Genomic DNA, 17,717 nt, shown 5'->3' on the forward strand with positions numbered 1-17,717 from the left:
TATGAGGTAAGCAAGATTAGGCCTTCAGGGAGGAAGCACCCCACAATTTAGTAGTATAGCAGAAAGCTACTTTCACAGGAGGGAAGGACCAAGTTAGGTTAACAGGTAAATTGAGGTATAGACTGCTGTGCTGCAGGTGACAATCCCAGAGCTGGTTAACAAAAGAAAAGGTGCCTTGTTAACCCCGAGGTTATTTCCCCTATCTGCCTTATACCCTAGGCTAACTAAGATAAAGAGATACAGTGCCTCCTGTCTCCGTTAACAACCATCTGCCCATCTGCAGGGCACCAGGATTTTGTTTCATATTGACCCAAACCCCAAACACCGTATATCTTCAAAACCCCCCTTTCCCTCATGCCCATGAGTTAATGTTCACCAATTCATTGTTTCCTGGTGCATGACCTCACATTTGTGAGCCTTCTGATCCTAATAAATATGGGGCAAGGACACTTATTTGGGGCTTTTGTCTTTTCCGGGACATTAGCCATCTCTTGCCTTTCATCCTGCATCCTGCTCTTTTGCTGGCCAAAAGAGAACTTCATATTTAGAGTCTATGACACCCCAGAACTTGCTAAGAGATAAAAAAGTAGGGTAAAAGATGTTCATTCTTATTTAGAAGTGACCCATAAGTGGTATACTGGTACAAGAATTTGGATACATAGCCACAACATGCTGCATTACTCAAGATGAAACTTGAGAGTCCACAAATAAAGAAGGAAGTGGATATAACCACATAGCTAGAAGTCCCTGCCATAGTTCTTTGCTTTCCCAGGAATGGAAAAGGCATGAACAAGATATTCCTACACCATGGATGTTTAATGCCAAACACGAAACTCAAAGCTCTGGTCTTTTGTAAGGAGTCAGATATTACCACCCCCACTCCTGCACGGTCACTTTCTACCAAATAATATTAGTATTAGGTGACACTGTTCTCCTGAGAATGCACTCATGGAAAATTACGCTGTGTAAAGTACATCCTCCACAGCCAGTTTATAGCTTATTATAGCATACTCACAACGACATAGAATTGAATTTTTTATGCAGGCTTTCAGTTCAGTTTCTTCTAAGCTCTGCAACATATTTCATTTTCTCTTTGACTGACTTTTACCATATCAAAGTCCAGTTTTGTGAAGTAGTGTTTTAAGTACAATTCTGGAAGTTTAAGGTAGGTATCATATTTCAATACATTGCATGTAATACTTTGGCTTCCCAGGATATACAGGTCAGTATCGAAACTGTCATGTTAGGACATTCTAAGTCCACATGGCGATGCCATCCTTTTCATAAAATTTAGTCATTTATCTTTGTCAATCAGCTTAACTACAGTTTCTAGTACAGTTAATATTATTAAGATATCTGTTTCAATGCACAATGGAAATAGAAGTACAGAATAAAATTACCTTTTAATCGTTTTTTTAAAATTTATTTTATATGGTTTTAAATGAAACTATTGGAGTTAATGGTGATAACCAAATTGGAAGTATCTCTTATGGCTGAGTGAATCTTTAACACATTCAGAAGAGCTTCTCATTCTGCACATCAATTATCACCATTGTATGCTTCCCAAGAATCATTTATGATGGACTTTCTCTGAAAATGTAGAGATATATAGATGCCTAAACATTTCAAGTTTGAGTATTTTATCTTTTTTAAAAAGATACATTTGGTAAATGGAAATAAGGTTTGACAAGGTCAAGTGTACTTACATTAGATCAGCTGTTGTGGACTGTTCCAACTGTGTTTTTCTGTCCAGTCTATATGTATTGTTCAAGATAAAGATATTTTGCAGGAAAGAGATACTTTGTAAATAGTTATTGAATGGGAAGATGAATGAAATAAATAATCAATAGAGAAAACTAAAGAAAAATGAATACCCATTTTTATGTGGCATGTATGAGTCGACATTTGAAAATTTACATGAGGCCATCTGAAAAGCATGAAGTTATATATGTCTAGAACTCCAGAACTGGGTCACAGTTTTCTACACTGAATAATTTATACAAATATGTATATAAGGAATACCTTTTTTTTAAATTTATTTTTTTTAATGTTTATTTATTTTTGAGACAGAGACAGAACATGAACGGGGGAGGGGCAGAGAGAGAGGGAGACACAGAATCGGAAGCAGGCTCCAGGCTCTGAGCCATCAGCCCAGAGCCTGACGCAGGGCCCGAACTCACGGACCACGAGATCGTGACCTGAGCTGAAGTCGGACGCTTAACCGACTGAGCCACCCAGGCGCCCCTATAAGGAATACCTTTTTAATAAATGTTGAAAATAAATCCCAGATCACTAATATTCCATTAAGAAGGTTAAATTTAATTGTGTGTGTTACAGATCTTATCTTTCTATTTACCCAACTGACAAGGAAAATGTAATTATTTTTGAAACATTATAATATGCTAAGAATGTGTGACCTATCCACAGTTTAAGCAGTAAAGCTCACTCCAAGGTGTTCTGCTCAAGCTTAATATTAGTATACCTAAACTACACTGATGTTTGATTAAACATGCTAACGTACCAACTACCAATGGCATATCCTGTGAAGTGTTAGAAAAGACAACCAAGTATTAAATGAAGAAGAATTGCTCAATACTTGATAAAATTTATTTTTCTACAGTTATGCTGACCTGTTTACATAATACTTGGGAAGACATATTCTTATTTAAAATACTCATTTTAATGTATAATGTAAAATTTCTCATGAAAAATACAATCTTATTTTCATATATTTGGAAAATCAGATGTTCCTGTTCAGTGGATAATCACCGATATACTAACGTTACATGAATAGGATAAAACAAGGTTCTGTACTAAAAATATTGAGAACTTTAAAAGTTGTGAATTAATCCTTTCAATTTTATGTTCTGGCGTTTTAGAGATGCTCAGAAACCAGAAGTCACATAAATGGATTAATTCTAAAATTGTTTAAACATTAGCCATCATCACAATTTAATGTTTAACAATTCTTGCCAGATTCATGACTTCATATATTTCACTAAATAAAACTTTTCCCTTATTTTATTAATTGTAGATTGCATAGGATTCTTAATGAAATATTCACATTTCTTTGACAAACCAAGGTAGCACTGCAGGTGTCCCAAGTTGTAAAATGTCACACACATTTTAGTAAAAGTGTAAGCACTATTAACTGAGGATTTAAATACATTAGCTCACGTGATTCTCTCAACAGCTCCATACAACAGAATAATTAGGTAAAATAATAATGAGTTTCTATAATAGATAAGGCCCCAAATCTTAGTGGCTCACTTAACACAATAGAATTAATCTTATTCATGTGAATTCTAAATGAGGGCTTCCTGATTTGGACTCAGTTCCATCCAATCTATTCAGGACACCAGGCTGATAAAAGTTCTTCCCATTTCAAGACAATATTGCTGGGGACATCAATATCCAATCAGCAGATTGGGAAGTGAAAGAGTCATATTCAGGAAGTTATGATAAGCCAGACTTTGCTCTAATTTCACCAGTTCTAACTCTGTCACATGGTAATGACTCAGAAAACAGGGAGCCTTTTGAGCACAGGGAAAATGGTCTATTTTCTGTGCCACCAGTCTCTTATTACAGTTTGCCCTTCTATTCGTCAAATCCCAATTTCATCATTTTTCTGCACACGGAATATGTTCATTCTCTGATAAAGACTCAGGGTATATCTAACAAGTTTCTGTATTCAATTAAATGGAGCTATGATGTAGAATATAGGAATGAAGAAGACTAGTAATTTGTTCTCAACTTATACAATACTCAATGGTAGAGTAGGAGCAAGATCATTGCAACTAACTTCATTCTGAAAATGAAGTAGAGAGAAACTCCAATGCAATGGTAAAGTCCTGCCAACTGGCATTGAAAAGATCCTTGATTGCAACCTAACTTTGCTCTCTGAGAAAATTCTCTCATTTGTTTCCTTTTGGAGCCCCTTGCTCACCTTTCTTGGACATCTCTTGTCCTTTCCTCTCAGGCCACACAAAGTGAATATTGAGACAGAAGGCTGCCTCTGGTATGTGAGGCTTCCATAGACAGCCTCCCAGGCATGCAAGTTTGAGAACTTGAGTTCAGTTAAAACCTGTATAGTCAAGATATATTTGACTTCCAGTAGCTAGTTTCATTGACATTCCCTTAGAAGAATAGTAGGTTTCTAATTTACTTGTTCCTAGTAAGTACCATGCGCCAGTAACCATACTGGAATTCTGTACTAGACAAAGCTCCAAAATGTAATTCCTTTCCTTGCCTTACTTTGCATCCTATTTTCTTCCTTCCGAAAAAAATGACAGCTACACTGAGGCAATCTGTCTTACATGGGAAAGAAATACTCTCAGTCATATTTGTGTCACAGGGATGATTCTCAATTGGCTGCTTGTACACACTTTTTTTTTTCGGCTTATTTTTCCCTTCAAGGTGAAAGAAGAGCCAATTTATCTACCTGTTGAGGTTTCACATTAGCTGGCAGTTTTCATTCCAACAGGTAAAAGTATTGTGTCATTTACAGGTGAGAGGAATGAAGTACAAACTAAAGGTTATGTGACATATCTTGTGTTAAGGTTTTGAGGCTAAGGTTTAAATTCAGCCATTTTCCAAAAGATAGCATCCGCTTCTATACTGTCCCTCACATCTGTTATCTTCTGCCCATAGCACTTCTCTCCGTGGGGCTTAAATACCAATCTATATGGCACAGAAGTGGGATAGACTTTATCCCATGCCCCCATCATCCTCATCAATCGTTATTATGCGTTTCTTCAGAGCTAACCCCTCTTCTACATTTCAGTGACAAACTGAAGTTCTTTTGCTCATATTCTCACTGATATGGTTATCTGGAAGTAGATACCATTAACATTTCTTCTACACCCACGGGCAAGTCCAAGTTTTTCTTACACTGCCAGAACAGCTCATGCTACATATGCAAATCTCCAAACATATGACAAATTTGCATTTTTGCAGTGGTATTGACTTTTTTTTTAAGAGAATGCACACATGTTAAGTCTAGGGTTATATATATGCATGTTTGTGTGATCACATCATACAATTTTTCATAGCACTTTGAATTCGAGTGGAAAAATATTTTAAGTGGCATAATATGATAGATATATTTATTGTGCATTTTCCCCTAAAGTACTGTCTTTATTTAAACACTATCATATTTTTGTCCCCATGCCTGTCAATTAGCAGAAATATTTAAAATGAACATGGGAGGACCCAGCACTGAAGATCCTAAGGCAGTATGTCTGGGAAAGATCCTTTCTCTCTCTCTCTCTCTCTCTCTCTCTCTCTCTCTCTGTCTCTGTCTCTCAGTTCTGTAGTGTATTTTGATGCTTTAGGTGAATACACCAATGCTTTCTTAATTTTTTTTTACGTTTATTTTTATTTTAGAGAGAAAGAGACAGAGCGTGGGCAGAGGAGCAGAGAGAGAGGGAGATACACAATCTGAAGCAGACTTCAGGTTCTGAGCTGTCAGCACAGAGCCTGACGCTGGGTTCAAACTCATGAACCGCGAGATCGTGACTTGAGCCTAAGTCGGAGGCTCAACTGACTGAACCACCCAGGCACTCCATTCACTGCTTTCTTTAACAGGTCTGTGGTAGGAAAAATATTGGTTCCTCAAAATCCCAATGTCTTAATTCCAGGAAACTGTGAATATATTACCTTGACATGTCAAAAGGGATTTAGTATATATGATTAAGATTAAAACCAAGATAAGAAAATTATCTTAGATTATCCTGGTGGTCCTAAAATAATCTCATGAATTCTTAAAAGCAAAGAATCAATCAATCCCAGCTACCCAGAGGTGGCAATCGTCATAGCTATGGTCATAGGGAGCTATGGAAGGAAAGGGCCAAGGAATGTTGTGACCTCAAGAAACTGGAAACGCAAACAAATGGATTCTCTCTTAAAGCCTCCAAAAAGGAATGCAGCCTCACCTACTCATTGATTTTAGCCCAATGAGACCTGTGTTAGACTTCTAACTTATAGAATTGAAGACATTAAGTCTGTATTGTTTTAAGCCACGAAACTTGTGGTCATTTGTAACAGCAACAATAGAAAACTGATATGCTGTCTTTATAACTTATATATAACTTCATTTTAACACCTGATTGTTTCTTATTTCTTTTTAGTTGGATCTCTTTGTATTAAAAACAAACCACACCAAACGAAACAAAACAAACAAAATTTAAAAAAAAGACACCTAAGGCCAGCATCCACTTATTTTACAAAGCCTGAAATTTCAGTGTTTTACATAATCGTGAATGGTGAGTAGAGTTTCTAATTATTCCAAAATTGGCAACTAGAATACACAGCTGAGGATAGAGGACATGCTTCCCAATTTAATACTAAAGAAAGTCACAGATAAAAATTTGTGGTGTCAGAAGAAAGGACACTATTGCCTCTCCCTACTACTTGGTGGCTAGAGAACTGTAGAAACTAACCATTCTCATTCTTATCTGGGGACAGCACTTTGAAAGGAAGTTCCTTACAGTTTGACATGGTTCAGGAAGGCTGGGTGGTTCAGTAAGTTAAGCGTCGGACCTCAGCTCAGGTCATGATCTCATGATTCGTGGGTTTGAGCCCTGGGCCGGGCTCTGTGCTGACAGCTTGCTAAGGGCCTGGAGCCTGCTTCAGATTCTGTGTCTTCTCTCTCTGTTCCCCCCCCCTGCTCACACTCTCTCTTTGTCTCTCAAAAATAAGTAAGTGCTAAAAAAGTTAAAAAAAAAAAAGATTTTGACATGGCTCCCTTTAAGTGAGAGCACTTTTTGTGTTTCTTCGTGGGTACTTCTGATGGCAGGAGAATTGTCATTTGGCCTGCATCAGTTGGATAGTGTATCTGAGTAGAAATGGGTAGAAACTGTATTCTTCATCAGATATATCCTTATATCCTTAGCATAGGGCTTGGTCTAAAGAAAGCATGCAATAATTGTGTCATGAATCTGTGCTCTTAATGTAAAACAACATGCATTAATTAAATGCGGAGGAAATGAGCTTTATATCCCTAAATATAAATTATAGAATTTCCATTTAAGTAATGCACCTTTCAATGTAAAATTTAAAAAAAAATGTCATATCTTATGCATACATATGCAGAAAAAAGCTAATTGCCAGAAAGACAAGAAGGTCATATTCAGATTTAATAATTACACAGACATGACCGAATTAACTGATAATGAGAATGAGGATAAATAATGGACTTTTATTACTATGTGATAAACGGTTTAAAATTTTATTTTACCACAGTCACACTTTCAAAAATATCATATTTGTAGTCAAATGACCTTTTCTAGGAAACAAAAGTATGTATGGCTACATAAATATTTTGCAAAATGGTTTTACGCTTAGGTAGCTTTTCTATTTAAAATTCATTATTTTGTACCCTTGTGTTTCAAAAGATATACTACCTAAAAATGAGTAGTCACTTAAAAATTGGTTATTTTCTAAAGTCAATATATGATACAAGGTAATTAAAATGAAATAGAACACCTAGAGTAGTTCAAAATCAAACTACTTATATCCAGCTTAGAATAATGACAATATTACTAGGTAATAGCTTTTCAAATAATGTACTCTGTTTTGATATAAGAATAAGGTGGTTCTGTACATAAATATATGATGATGGTTCATTAAAAACTAGTGGTGTCAAAACCTCAGTTAGGTAAGAAAATAAGCATATATTAGGAACACATCTAGGGAGGTCAACCAGATGCCTCTGTTGAACTTGGGTTGATTTGATCACATCTGAGAATTGGCTATCTGACAAATAATCTAGGATGATGGTGGCTCAGACGATTGGGGTAATTTGATTCTGTTCCATGTGTTGCTCTTCCTCCTTCCTGGAATGACTTGGATATCTTGAGAAAGTCCATCTGACAGCAATGGCAGAGAGTAATGGCAAAAGCAGAAATGTGTAAGCCCTTTATACATCTGGCCAATAGTCCATCCCCAGAACAAGTCATAAGACCAGGCTAGAGTCAAAGTGGAAGGGCACTGAAAGTTTGTAAGGCAAATGGTGTGATTACAAGCAGGGGCTAAAAACTGGGGACATTAATATGCCATATAGTCAAACCTCAGCTGAAATTATTCATGACTCTCCCATATCACAAAATAGTCTCAGTCCTCTTCCAGAAACCTCAATTATCTCATCCACCGCTCATCACTATTGCTCTGTGTGTCATCTACATCAGCGCCAGGCACAGCTTCTCCTGATTTGGAGATTTCAAACTAAAAAGGGCAAGACATTATGCTCAACCCCCAACAAACAGTAGTTAACGGCTGTAATAAACACTGCTCTTTGAAACATAAGAGAATGGTAGGTACATGGCAGTACTGTTCCATAATAATTTTTTGATGCCACTAGGTAATTGTTGCCAAGTATCCTACACCAATAGGATGTATCCCTTGATTAAGCCCCGCTTCTGCTCCCTGGGAGTAATTCACCACTTCATCATACACCATGACTTTGGGTTGTGTTCTATATCTATTTTTTTTTTCATACATCCCTTGACTCTCTTTGGTAAGTTGTGAAAATTATACTGGGAAATATGCCCTTTGAGCAAAATTTCAATATATTTTTCACCTGTAGAAATCTAGGAAGGATTATATTAGTGAGGGTTCTCTAGAGAAAAAGGACCAATACAAGATTATATATAATAATAAATATTATATATATGAATGATATTAAGTATAAATAAATAGGAGGTAGCTTTAAAAAATATAGGGGGATTATTCGTTTATATGCAATAGATGTCACAAACATTTTCTCCCCAGTTTGTTTTATATCTTTTGGTTTGGTAATGACTTTTGTTTTCCATATGAAGTTTTTGGTTGTCTAACTTAAATATTTTTTTTGTTATTACATCTGAATTTTGATACATAGTTAGAAAGCATATACCTACACCCATGTAATATAGAAGTGCTTTAAGAGAAATAATTGATTGATAATTCTTTCTAGGTTTTCTGTTGAAATTGTTTTAAGTTTTCTACGTTGGATGGGGTCAGTTTTTGCTAAAGCATATTTTCCTAGGCAATTACCTACTTAATCTGTATATTGAAATTTACTTCCTTGGACTTTTACAAACGATTAACTTATGCTTTTATTATCCTGTTTTTTTTTCTATTGAAATTTTACATCTCCCTTCTCAACCCAGTATAAACCCAATTCACTTACTAACTGCACTGAAAAGTTCAACTCTTCAAATTATAACACAGAAAAACTTCTCCGTGTGACATCAATATCACCAGCATTCTCAATGGTTCTCTTATACAAAATAGAATAGCAGGATACATGTAAATGCAAGATGTGGACAGTGACCAAAAGACAGTAAGAGAAGATTGACAAATATTCCCGAAATTGTAGTTTAAATAAATGGACTGTAAAAATAGCCACAATAAAGAGAAAGATGAACAACATGGATGAAAAAAAAAAAGATGGCATCTAACAGAGTACTGGATTCAGTTTAAAAAATAACTAATTTGACCATTGATAGAGAATGCAGGGTGAGAGAAATTACTCAAAGCACTTGAGACATTATGACGTGTACTGCACGGAGCAAAGAGACCACCCAGGTAGCTAATACTCAATGTTAGGTTAACAGGTTTCAGAATTCTCTAGAATTTTTAGTGTATGTTCTACATTATGTGAAGATGATATTCTTATAGAAGCCTGCACTCTCAAATCATTAGAGACGACTGGCTCAAGAATAACCATTATTCTGTGAATGAATTATTTTATCTTCAGAATGGGATGTCTATTCTGTCTTATGTTTGTCTATTTTTGGGGGCAAGGGACTGTATTTCTAATGCAGGAGGGGCATATATAAGTAATATATTTCTGTTTGGTAGCCACCTTTTATGTCAAACTAAAAGTGGGGAATATATCTAAAGAAACACCAACTTGTTATTTTTATATTACATAGCTAATTTCAACTGATTTACAATCTTAAAAATGTACTCTGAAGTCAGGGAAGAACTCAAAAGGGAATTCAATAGCTGATTCATAATCTTGTACAAGAATCAATTTTATAAGCGCAAAAACACTTGTTGCTATTTTATGAGAAGATCTAGAAGGAGTATTTATATTAATATTAATACATGTAAAAATGTATGGAAAACACCTAAGAAATGAAAAACAAAGAAAGCCATTGTTGAAAAATAGGCATTAATGATAAAGTGGATGTATTTGTTTCTATTTTACTGAGTGGATTCAAGTAAAACATGATAAAACTCATTAATCTAGTAAAAAGAAAAAAGTCACACTAATTTATGTAGCAGATTATTGCATATATGACCAAGAAACATAAATTAATAAACTATTTGAATGCTTTGATAGTAATACCCAAATCTTTTTTTTTTTCAAAAATTTTTTAACGTTTATTTATTTTTGAGACAGAGAGAGACAAAGCATGAACAGGGGAGGGGCAGAGAGAGAGGGAGACACAGAATCTGAAACAGGCTCCAGGCTCTGAGCTGTCAGCACAGAGCCCGACGCGAGGCTCGAACTCACGGACCGCGAGATCGTGACCTGAGCCAAAGTCGGACGCTTAACCGACCGAGCCACCCAGGCGCCCCAATACCCAAATCTTTGAAATGGTAGAACAGATATAAGAAGACTTTTGGATTAGACGAGGTGGCAAAGTCTTAAGTTCAATGTGAAAGAATATTAATAATTCTTGTGCAGAAGGTTGTCATTTCTATGGGTCAGAACGTTATTGAAAAAATAAATTTTCAAATAGAATTTCAGAATATTTGAAGCCATTTCCATGCTAAAGTCTAAATTGCTCTATGACCAATTAGAAGTCCAATAATCTGATTTATTTTAGATTACTTTTAGAATATATAATGAGGTCTCTAATCAATCATTGTCATTAGAGCAGTCAGGTCTTTAGGTCTCTCCAATGCTATACCCTCATTAACATAGTCAGGAGAGACCCCATTTCTTCTTCTTCTTCTTCTTCTTTTTTTAATGTTTATTCATTTTTGAGAAACAGAGCACAAGTTGGGGAGGGGCAGAGAGAGAGGGAGACACGGAATCTGAAGCAGGTTCCAGACTCCAAGCTGTCAGCACAGAGCCCATCTTAGGGCTTGAACTCATGAAGCATGAGATCATGACCTGAGCTGAAGTTGGATGCCCAACTGACTGAGCCACCCAGGTGCCCAGGAGAGACCCCATTTCTTTTTTTTTTTCTCCAATTTTTTTAAACATTTATTTTTGAAAGACAGAGGCAGAGCATGAGCAGGGGAGGGGCAGAGAGAAAGGGAGACACAGAATCCGAAGCAGGCTCCAGGCTCCAAGCTGTCAGCACAGAGCCCGATGCAGGGCTCTAACTCACAAACTGCATGATCATGACCTGAGCCAAAGTCAGACACTTAACCAACTAAGCCACCCAGGCGCCCCAGCGACCCCATTTCTTAACCCCAATTCCCTTTTTCTTTGAAATAATGAATACCATATGGATATTTAATTATATTGTGTCCTCTTTTGTCTCTATAACTGTTTTCTAAAGAGTGTATATTATGTCACTCTGAAATTCTATAGTCAACCCAAGTATCCTATTAACCTATGGGACTAGGACTAGATCTTTTTTGTTTGTTTTTCAGTTTAGAGCATGACACTCACTGCACTCGGTATGTGTCGAAAGTGTTCTTCCTTGTTTCATAAGATTTAAGGATTCTTTCGCTGTCAGGACAGAACACAATGGCACTTGAAAAGCTAGAAGGCAGAACTCTATATTGCAGCCCCAAACAAAAAGGCTGTCAGGCAGGACCATACAGGGAGGTGCCTTTGGAGAGGGTAACTGAAAGTTGGTATGCATCAAGCAGAGTCCTGTTACTCAGCTTTCCCAGGCTCCCTGAGGGTTGGCTTATTTGAATAATTTTGGTGGACCCTGGGGCATAGGGATTGCCCTGGTTGTGTGCTGCTTGTTTCCTGGGCTGATACTTAGGGTTCCTATCTATGAAAGCCCAATAAAGGACGTGATCGAGGTGTGGACCTAATGAACTGTTCAAGAAGCTACCTGGCCTTTTTCAGGATATCATAACTGGGCCAAAAAAGTGCAAACACACCAACCAACCCCAGACTAAACTGTATTATCGTCCTTAAAAGGAATCTTGGCACTTGTTGCCTTAGCTGACGCCCAAAGAACAACCATACCTTCCTCCAATAATTGTGTTAAAAGAAAGTTTAATTTCTCTAAAATTGTGTCCAGCATGGGAGTAAAATGGGACTGACTAAATGTCCAGATAGTTGAGATTAGAATAAATGTATATATTTCTTCTCATAAAAGATCCGATCCTAATCCTGAGTCCTTGCAAATCCTCATCTTTACAATCAACAAACCTGATAAATATTGATTTGTACAAGGCCTAAAGCCATTACATTGCATTTTCCCGTTTTTAAAATGTGTCATGTGGTGTCTCCTGGATTGGACGGGAGCCCCCAAAAGTGGGGTGACCATTGATCTGGTGGAAGCCAGTGACACACGCTGGTGGTGAAAGAACTCACCTGAGGCAAAACAAAGGAGATAGAAGTTTAGTGGATACACTGGAAGGGAGCAGTGGACAAGACAGCAGAGTCATTGTCTGCAACAAGGCAGTGGGTGGGGGCTTTATTTAAAGGAAGAAGGTGAGGCAGCTGGGGACATAATGGATTTTCCCTTCTTTGGTTTGTGTGCATGATTGTAAATAGCCCATTGGTTAGTCAGGGCTTATGGATATTTTGAGGTGGGTCGCCTGATGGGCTGTTAGTAAGCAGCCAGGTGGTCCTGTGGGCCCTTTTTACATTCCATGGCTCAAGTCTGTTGCCTAAAAGCGACCTCTACATGTCACTCCTATTATTTTCCATGCATTTCACCTGTTTCTAAGTACGTCATTATTGTGGTAACTTTACACTTTATCTATCCTTATGAGCATTTTTGCCTTTATTTTATTAAGTCATTCATTATATTTATAGCAGAATTCCCCAACACTACCCTGAGAGATTTTAATTTTTTTATGTTTATTTACTTTTGAGAGAGAGAGAGAGAGAGAGAGAGAGAGATATTGACGGTGTGATTGGGGAGAGGCAGAGAGAGAGGGAGACACAGAATGAGAAGCAGGTTCCAGGTTCTGAGCTGTCAGTACAGCGCCTGGCCCATGGCTTGAACTCACGTATGGGGAGATCATGACCTGAGCAGGTCAGACGCTTAACTGACTGAGAAACCCAGGTGCCCCTAGCCTGAGACACTTTAATTTGTTGTTTTTGTTGTTACAATTGTTTTCCTCTCAAATTCTTGAGAAAAAAAAATCCTAAAATGTCGTTTTCTGTCCTTTATCCCTATTGTGATGAGTATTTGCTGGCTTCTTCCACAAAAATGATCATATATTATGATTCTTAATTTTTCTTGAAGCTTTCTTATAAGATAAATTTATAAAGTTATATTTCATCAAGAATTTGCTTAGTTGAAGGAGAAAAACAAAGTTGGAAGATTGATACTATCCATCATCAAGAATTACTATAAAGCTAAGTAATCAAGACAAGAGTGATATTGGTGAAAGAATAGACAGATCATTCGAACAGAATAGAGTGCCAGGAAATAGATACATACATACATAGTCATACGGGCAATGCACATAAATATATATACAGTCAATACACATACACATACATACAGTCAAGTGATCTTTGATAAAGAAAGGAGGACAATACGATGGAGAAAAGATAGTCTTTTCAACAAATGATGTTGGAACAACTGAGCATTCACATGCAAAAACTGAATCTACACACAGGCTTCAAACACTTCAAAAATTACTAATAAATCACAGACTAATTATAAAATATGAAACTATAAAACTCCTAGAAGATAATATAGAACAAAATCTAGATGGCTTAGGGTAAAATGATGATTTTTTTAGATATAACACTCATGGCATGCTCCATCAAAGAAATAATGTATACACTGGGCTTTGTTAAAATTCATAAAAATGTTTACTCTGGGTGTCTGGGTGACTCAGTCAGTTAAGTGTCCAACTCTTGATATCGGCTCAGGTCATGATCTCATGGCCATGAGATTGAGCCCCGTGTTGGGCTTCATGCTAAGTGTGGAGCCTGCTTAAGATTCTCTCTCCCTCACCTTCTGCCTTCCTCTAAATAAAAAAATAAATAAATAAATAAATAAATAAATTTCCAAGGTGGGGGGGAAGGTCTACTTTGTGAAAGACAATGTCCTAAGAATAAGAAGGCAAGCCACAGAATGGGAGAAAATATTTGCAAGATGCACATCTAATGAAAGACTATTATCCAAAACATATAGAATCCTTAACATTCAAACTTCAGCAAATAAACAATATGATTAAAAAATAGGGCAAAAATCTTAAGTGACACCTCATCAAAGAAGGTATACAGATGGAAAATAAGCATATAAAAATGTCCTGTCCCATACATCATCAGAAAAATGAAAATTAAACAATAAGATACCACTCCACAACTTTTAGAATGGCCAAAATCAAGAACACTGACAACACGTAATGCTGGCAATGATTCGAACAAGAAGAACTCTCACACATTGCTGGTGGGAGTTAACATGGTACAGCCACTTGGCACTCCAGAAGTGAAGTAATACTGCTTTTTATTTATTTTTTGTTTATTTATTATAAACTTACTTATTCATTTATTTTGTTTTAAATAATTTATCTTCAATGATATATCAAATAGTTCATCGATCTGGAATCGTTCTTCATATTTTTAGACTACTCTTCTCACTACTCCTCAAAAAAATAGTGTATTAAAAAAAAAGACTTGGCATCTCTACACTGGGACTAGTTCCTTAGCAGCCATTCTCTGTCCAACCAAATAGCTGATTGGTAATTGGAGCCAACCAGAGCTGCACTGGGGATGGATGGTGACAGTGTTACTGTGATAAATGTGATAGAGTGATAGATGCTTCTCCACTATCCATTCTATACACTACTTTGGAGGAAGTCATGTTATACTACCTCATGATGATACTGAAGACAGCATGAATGATCAAGAAGACATAAATGGTTCAAAGTTAAGTTTCAAAGAGAAACACATATATTTTCCGATTGGAAATGTACCTAGGATGATGAAAAGTGCCATACCTCAAATGGGAAAGATTGGAAAAGATGCCCAAGAATGTGTTCAAGAATGTATGAATTCATTAGCTTTATTATAGGTGAAGCAAGTGAAAGATGTCATCAAGAAAAATGGAAGACAGTGGAGAAGATATTGTCTTTTCCATGTCTACCTTAGGCTTCAAAAGTTATGTAGAACCGCTAAAATTATACATTCAGAAGTTCAGAGAGGCTATGAAAGGAAAGAAAAGAATTGGGGGAACAGTCACAGCTATAGAAGGACTAAGTGAAGAACTTATAGAGGAGGCATTTACCAACCAGTTACCAGCTGGTCTAATAACCGCAGATGGTCAGCAACTAAATATATTGTGGTTTTTTTTGTTTGTTGTTTGTTTTTGTTTTTGTTTTTTTAGGGGAGGGACAAAAGTGAGCGAGGGGCAGAGAGAGGGAGAGGGAGAGAGAGAGAACAAAGTGGGGCTCACCCAGGGCTCATGTTTTTACCTTAAGTGGGGCTGGAGCTCACCAGAATTGGGGCATCAGCTCACCTGAAGCACAAGTCAAGCTCACCCAAAGTGGGAGTCATGCTCACCTGACACAGGCTCAAACTCACCAACCGTGAGATCATGACCTGAGCCAAAGTCAGATGCTTAACGACTGAGTCACCCAGGTGCTCCCAAAATGTGTGATTTTTACAACATCATATCAACAGATTTATGGTCTTCAGCAAATTCAGTTTTCACGACCTGAAGAAATGGTGGAATGGGGAGTGTCAGAGAAGCAAAAGAGTCTATGTGATTCTGGGACAGACATTCAGAAGGAAAAGAGGAGAAAAGATGTCTTTGTATAGTAAATAGCTATAATGTAGCTTTCTGATGCTTGATTAATTGAGGTGTCAATTCTTACTTGAGAGAATCCTTTTCACGAATGATTTTAAAGAAAAAATTGGATTTGCAAGGTATAAGATATTTTTGTTTTGTTTGAGAGTTTCTTGCTCTGTATGACTCCTGTATGCATGGTATATTGCAATTTGTTACTGACAGTGATTTGTAGATAGTTTCTTACTTTCATATTGAGACATGTTTCTTTTGTAATCCAAGTAAGCAGCTAAGTTAATTTATGATGTTTGTTATCTTAATAAAATATAAGGGTAGGGTTCACTTTGGGAAAAAAAAAGTAAGAATTTCTCAAAAATCAAAGTCAATAAAATGATGACAATGTAACTTAGCTTTTGAACAGCTGTTCTAAGTTCACAAATAAGTCTATAGGCTCAGCAATTTCCAATCAGTTTCTAATCAATAACTAATCAACCTCACTTCCATATCTATAATTTATGTTTTAATTTGTAAAGCAAGATTTTATTCCTTTTGTTTTGCTTCTCTTTTAACCATTATTTTGTAATCTAGTATTTCTATGTGTCCGAGGCATAAAGGAGGTAATAATGTTTGTGGAAATGCTGAAACAGTTTTCTGGTTCAGATGTTTTAGTCATTAATATTTGTATATTTTTATTTTCTTTGTGTTTATGTGCTTGTTTGATTTTCTTTTAGAAGGAGCTGAGTGACTGAGTTATTTAACATTGGAAAAAAATTTAGAGTCAATTTCCAATAGATGAAATGTATAGTACCAATCAATCACTTGATTTACTTCATATGTTCACCAATATTTATTGCATAAAAAAATCCATGGCTATCTCAAATCCACTTTTCCAATTCTTTCATATTTACATATACCTTGTCTTTAGATAAACAAAATACCTATCTCAAAGTGTACTCAACACGTTAATGATCAAATGCAAACAGTATAGCATAACAAATAGTTCATAGTAAAAAAACTAAGTCAACTACAGACTTTTTTTTAAAGAAAGGCTTCTAAAATAATTATCTGAGTTCATTAACTACTACATTTCCAGAAAAATAGTTCAATACTGAATATTTTCAGAATTCAAGGCAAAAAGGAATGTTGTTAGTGCCTGCTAAGAAACTTCTATGTACAGATCATTAAGAAAGTTTAGAATGGATACTATTCACATGAGTCCTAGCAGAAATTACATAAGTAAGCCTTATGTAAACATGCAATAGTAACCATGAATAACAAATCTGTAGGATGGTATAAATCAGTTTTCAAAGAGGTGTCTTAAATATCTTGAAATTTGTAAGTGGGACCTGCTATTTAATTCAGTCAAGCCATTTTTCTGATTGCAAAATTGAAAACAAAAATCTAAATAAAACTAAATTGTTAAATCCTTAAACAGTTCACAAGTGAAATTTTACACTGATATTTTGTAGATCATGATTGTTTTATTCTTTCTTTACTTGTACTTGAATTCGAGCTTAGTGAAAATGTTAGATTTCCTCTTAACACAGACACACTCCTTTATGCCTTCCTCAGTGCTGGAGAGAGGACTGGGCTCATGTTAACCTTCTCTACCTCACCACTCAAGTCTTCTAAATTAAAGCTGTATTACAGTTGATAGTGAAAATTTCACTTGCATTTTCTGACAAGACTGACATGTCACACTGACAAATTTCCGACTAAAGAGTAGCACATATTTTTCCAGGATTTTTAAAAATGCTTTCCTAAACTTTATGAATAAATTAGAGATATGTGTATTTTATTTTCTGCTCTCTACTTCTTCCTTTCATGTTATTT

General features: G+C 36.2%; 1 pseudogene; it reads left to right on the forward strand.

The window, feature by feature from the left end:
* Positions 1 to 11,695: 11,695 nt before the first annotated feature.
* LOC125935309 (nuclear transcription factor Y subunit beta-like) lies at positions 11,696 to 15,916 on the forward strand (annotated as a pseudogene).
* The last annotated feature ends 1,801 nt before the right edge of the window (positions 15,917 to 17,717 follow it).

Source organism: Panthera uncia, assembly GCF_023721935.1.
Source record: "Panthera uncia isolate 11264 chromosome A1 unlocalized genomic scaffold, Puncia_PCG_1.0 HiC_scaffold_17, whole genome shotgun sequence".
Taxonomy (NCBI): Eukaryota; Metazoa; Chordata; class Mammalia; order Carnivora; family Felidae; genus Panthera; species Panthera uncia.